Source organism: Canis lupus, chromosome 19 (genome assembly GCF_003254725.2).
Source record: "Canis lupus dingo isolate Sandy chromosome 19, ASM325472v2, whole genome shotgun sequence".
In the NCBI taxonomy this organism is placed as follows: Eukaryota; Metazoa; Chordata; class Mammalia; order Carnivora; family Canidae; genus Canis; species Canis lupus.
Genome location: NC_064261.1, coordinates 52786032 through 52792031, shown reverse-complemented (window position 1 = coordinate 52792031; position 6000 = coordinate 52786032).

The window sequence follows — 6000 nt, the reverse complement described above, 5'->3', positions numbered from 1 at the left end:
TTTCTGCTTTTTCCTTCTCTGCACATAATATCTGTGAACGGGACTCTTCCTGCAAAACTGTGGCATAAGAAGGAAATAGAGGCAAGGAAACACAAGGTAGTATATAGGCTGAAGGACAGCTCCCCGTGCATGTGTGCTTCCTAATCCCTATTAACTGCGAACATTTACCCTACATGGCAAAAGGGACTTTGTTTTCATGATGAAGTTAAAGCTCTTGAGATGGAGAGAATGTTCTAGATTATCCAAGTGGGTCCCAAGTAATCATAAACCCTTACACAAGGGACACAGGAAGACTCAAGACAGTGACAATGTGATGACAGAGGCTTTGCAGGGGGCTGGAGAGAAAGAGAAAGCTAAGCCACCGGCTTTGAACATGGAGGCAGGGGACCAACAGCCAAAGGCTGTAGTTGGCCTCTAAAAGTTGGAAAGATCACAGAAAGGAATTCTCCCCTAGAGCTTCTAGCAGGAATGCATCTTTGAAGAGCTATTTTAGACTTCTGACCCCAGGAACTATACTGTAATAAATTTGTGTTGTTTTCAGTCACTGTGGTGATTTGTTGAAGTAATTACAGGAAGCCCACACAGATATGTTAAGCAAAATCCTCCTCTTCCTTCACCCATTACAGTTGGTTCCAGTAATGTAACCATAACATGGTTCCATGTTATGAGGTAATGGGCTTTGCTCATAGAGTTGCTACCAAAGACCCAAGTCACTCCTTTCACTTAATGTCTACCTGCCATTCCTGGTAAGTATCAGGAATCTTCCCTCCAAAGTTCCTAGACTACAGTCTCACCCCACTGGCCTGTTATGTGGATGGATAGTCTCAACAAACAATCCTTCTACTATCCCTTGAGCTCTTTTTGGGTCTAGAATATTTATAGCCCTAATCCTGGAAGACATGCAGTATTTGAGGGAAAATAATCAGTGTTCTGGGATCAAACATCTACAAAAATTTTCATTCAATATTTACTGTGGGCCTTTGGAAAAATGAAAGGCTTAGTTCTGCACTTAATAAAGTAGATGGAATTTGAGCAGGACATATATAGATATTTAAAGTATCATGGGGAAAAAATAAAAAAAATAAAATAAAGTATCATGAGGCTGTGAATGATCTGGGGAAAAATGGACAATGAGAAGAGAAAACGTATTATGGCTGAAAAAGTTTTAGATGTTTTCTTGGAAGTGTAGACATTTTATAGGAGAAAGGGATATCAGAAGTTATCTCTTCAGGATTTTCTTCACCTTTGTTTTTTGAGTTATTTTTCCTTAAAAAAAAAAACTAATGACAAGTTTAACCCCATTTCCTGCCCTACCCCCCCCAAAAAAATGCACATATGCATTTATCCATGTAACTGTAACATTTTACACACAGGAAGTTCACAGACTTGCTTTGATACCCATAAATCTCTGCTCTCCAGCTAGAAATTCCTCTGTCCAACTTCTCTATTATACAAACAGGAGAATGGAAGCCCAGTCACTTGGGGACTTGCCAAAAGTTGCGAGAAGTAAGGTAATGGCAGAGACTAAACCTATGCCTTGGAATTTCTGAGTCACTCTTTTCCCAGACCTAGACCAATGAGCAGCCTACTGCTTGAAAAGGCCCAGTTCCTGTGCATCTGCCTCTTGATGGGAATAGAATACATGATTTCTTCTAAATCCCAATGTGGCACTACAGGCAAATGCAACAGAACTTTTCTGAAAGTGAAAAGTAATACAACAGAAATTATTATTCAGGTGATGTCTTCTGCTTTTGGAGACCTAGTAGTTTCCATAGTCAACAAATGTCTGTGTTCTGTGCTGGGTAGAGAGAGAGATAAATCAGCCCCTGCCCTTATCATTATGGATGCCAGTCTAACGGTGAGAAAGACAAATAAAAATAAAGCCAGAATTCAGAGTGATAAGTAACACAGGGAAAGTATGAACAGCTCTCTCCTGTCTCTGTTACTATTATTGTTGTTGATGCATTCTGCTCCTGTCCTGCATTCCAAAGATGGAGTCTTAGAAGAACCAGAAGACAAAGAATAAAATAAAATCAGATCACCAGTGGCAGATATTTTCCCCCTTTGTAATTATTATTGAGAAGGACTGTCTAATTCTGTCAATAAAAAATAAAAAAGTGATGCTTTGTCCTCCAAATGCAAACTCATAGTTTTCCTGGGGTTAAGAGAGAGAAGGCACAGATGTTCTCCTGATCCCATATACCGAAGCAGGAGCGAATTACTTTTCATAATCAATAGTAAAAGGAGTGACGTCTTAGGAAAGACATAAGCACCATAGAGTGAGTGTGTGTTGCTGGAGAAGAGAGGACGCCGATCTATATGGTAAGACCAATTAGCTTCAAGAGCAAAGTAGCAGTAACGGCCGAGCATGTCCTAAAGAATAGAACTCAGCAATTCAGATCCCAAACCTTAATTCCTTAACGAGGGACAGTATGAGTGGCATCTTTTCTTCTCATACCAAGACATTTTTTAGTTTGTGAGACTTTCGTACTGCTTACCCAGGATCTGTTAAACCCACCTTAGGTGGGAGTTAGTCACCCTCTCTGCAGCGTCAGATAAAAGATGGTGGGAAATCCCCTTAATGCTGACTTAATTATAAAGAAATGGGTGTCTGGAGAAAAAAGGAACAGATTGCTTCTATTTTTAACGAGTCATCTAGATTTATGGAAATAACCTTCCAGCTGCGTAAGTCAGAGTGTTGGCAAAGCATGGTCCTTGAAATGAAGCTGTCAGCCAGGGGAAACCAGGACTTGCCGGGCTTCAGATCATGGCTACTTTTGTCACTCTCCGATGTCCTGCTGGGGTGAGAAGAAAATATCTTTCTAGAAAGAATGCTGCCGAATTCTTTGGCATCTCTTGGTATCACTCAAGAGAAAAAGTGGGTTGGATTTGCAGTTTGCTAATGACACAGAAAAGGTTGAGACGCAGTGGAGGAATGATGATAGCTTGGGGAGAACACAGGCAGGAGAGTAAATGATAAGCTTTTAGACAGCAGACCCCAGATCTCTGCATTTTTTTTGTACATTGTGACTCTTTTAAGTGCTGTCCACAATTAAATGGTGAGTTGTTTTTGGTGATCATTTAAACATGGGTTTAGTCAAATCAAACCACCCTAGATTTATCAGTGGGGCTGTTTCTCATAAAACTGGGGTAGGAGACAGTATCTTTTTAATTCATCTTTATTGCTGTGACTTCTAATTTAACGGAGAGCAAAGGAAGAAGAGAGGATGGGAAAAATACAATACCTGCTACCTTTCCTTGTGAAACAACAGAAACTGGCTGAAAACTGGCTTCCCATCACATGTACGGTCATGGTCTACCATCTTTCTGTGGTTTCTAAGATACAGTCCCTCTGTTCCTTGTTTGCCAATGGAGACACCTCGTACCACATTTTCCCTCTTCCCAGTCACTAGTTTCCTCTCCTCCTACGGTCGGCTCCAGCCTTTGGGAGCTTCTTTAAGTCCTTTTAAATCTGTAACTCTCACAGTCCATGGACCACTAATCCCCCCTGCACAGGTCATTATGTGATCCCAAAGTTTATAGGCAATTACTTATAAGGGAATTATTTCTATAATACTACATATAAGATGTAAGCTTTCTCCCCCTCCCAACTAAAAGAATAAAATATTAATTTATGTTCTTCTACATCTCTTAGTTTGCATGAAGATTAGGAAAAAGGCTACTGTTATTAAATTCTCCGTCGCATATGCTATTCCTTCTGCCAGAAATACTCTTCTTTCTTCCCATAGTTGGCCTTGGTTATCTGGCAAAGTCGTTCTGGTCCTTCAAATCTGAACTCAGGTAACGCTGATCTATGTACATTCCCGCTGATCTTACACGTTGGGTTAGATGTTCCTGTTTTCTGGATCTAAGAGACTTCCCACATCACAGGATGTATCACAGCACGAGCACACATATCTGCCTTTTTCATCATTAGAACCGAACGTCGACCTGGTTTCTGGCACACACTAGGCTTTCAATAAATATGTGTTTATTGAGCAATCAGCAAAGATAATGTTCTTCTTTCATTTTCTCTGCCAATACTAGTCCACTCCCGCAGAAAGGAAGAAAGCAAACTAGGGCTATGCTCATCTGAAGCCAGGAGGCTGAAACTCATGTGCCAAGAACATGGGCCAAGTGGAGATGGGGAGGGGGGATGGAAAACCATACAAATGGAAGATGAGACCTAATGAACAACATTTGGGAAAACAGGAAAAGGACATTTTTAATATGACTCCAAGGGAATACATGAAAAAAGTAAGCAATTCTGTTTAAGAAAATAGATTCAGTCTTGGAGTGAAGGGTAACAATATGGAAGAAAGTCTTTAGGAAACCTGGACCTAACTTTTCATTAAATTTTTGGAGGGCCTTAGTCAACGCAAATTGTGAAACTAGAATCAGGCCTCCAAAACAAAAGGATTGGAAGGGTCCAGAGTAGACCTCTGATGTCATTATTCAACTATGAGAGAAGGGAGTACGGTCAACATTTTTCATTTTTGCTTAGGAAATAAGAAATAGAAGCTAACAGAAAATACAATTAGTATACAGTTTGCTCTAAAGAAATTAACCAATGAGAAGCACTAAGCATCAGAAGGACAAGGAAGCGCTGAAGTCTTAGAATAGACCTGTGCCTGTCTGGAGGTGAGGTTGATGACGCCTTCCCGAAGAAAGACCCCTCTGGCCCTAGCATCACCATTAATGGCACCATGAGCTCATCATCTGTACACATCTCAATGTGGTAGGTAAGCATGAAGACACAGGTTTAAATCCTAACTCTTTCACTTCCCCGTTGCTAGATATATCTGAGACTGACATCTTTCTTCTAAAAGATGGAAGGATAATAAGGACAATAATCCCTACAATGTAGGTTTTCTATGAACATCTTATTTCCTCCCCTCCCTCCTTTCCTTCCTTCCTTCCTTCCTTCCTTCCTTCCTTCCTTCCTTCCTTCCTTCCTTCCTTCCTTCCTTTATTGTGGAAAGAACGCTTAACGTCAGATCTACCCTCTTAACAAGTGTTTAGTGTAGTCTATAGTACTTTGACTATGGTTGCTATAATGCTGTACGGTAGATCTCTAAAGTTCATTCATCTCCTTCTTTTGGATCTCAGCATGCTTCGCACCATCTCAGGAAAGCTCTTCTTACCCCACCTGATGGTGTTACTTTCCTCATCAGTCTCGTAGCACTGTGTGCCCCTCCTTCTTAGCACTATCACAGCTGTAACTTTATATTTATGATTCTTTGATTAATGCATGTCTCTGGTACTTAGTCTGGCACCTGGAACCAAGTAGGTGCTCAATAAATTTAGATTGATGAATGAATAATTTAAAAATGATTACTTGCCTAAATAAAGATAAAAAATTAATAAAAAAAGATGAAGTGACCTAAAATGGCACATCCTTAGCCTGGTGCCTTGCCCCTTAAGCGATGCCATACCCTTTGCTAGTAAAATTTCCCTTTGTTCTCATGGGAACATCTCATCAGGACTTTTTCAGTTAATTTCCTTGTTTGCTCGCTTCTTCAGAAATGCACGTGACTTCTTGTAGCTACCAACAAGCTAGTCCTGGAGATATTGGGGAATGTTCAGGAGCTGGAAGACTTCACGGTGCAATTTCTTCTATGTTTGTTTCCCAACAAGTTTTATCTTTGTTTGTCCTCCAATCCCGGCCTTATAATCCCGCCAACCCTGCAGACAAACATGCCTCAAACAAGTCTCTCCGAAACCACAGGGACCACATCCTTAAGTAACAGATAATTACACAGTAGTAGACTTTTTTTCTGGCTCAGCTTATCTATAATTTTTTCATCCTCCCTGCTTTTTTTTCTCACTGTCTCATGGTTCTTGTTCTTTTAACCCAATGTAGCTGCTTTGGTTAACAGCTTGGATCACCCACCATAGTTTTACTTCTTCTGGTAATATTCTCACTCCTTAGTGTGCTGCTGAGGCCAAGTAAAGATCATGGATTCCTTTTTACAAAGTTAAAGAAGTTTTTTAAAAATT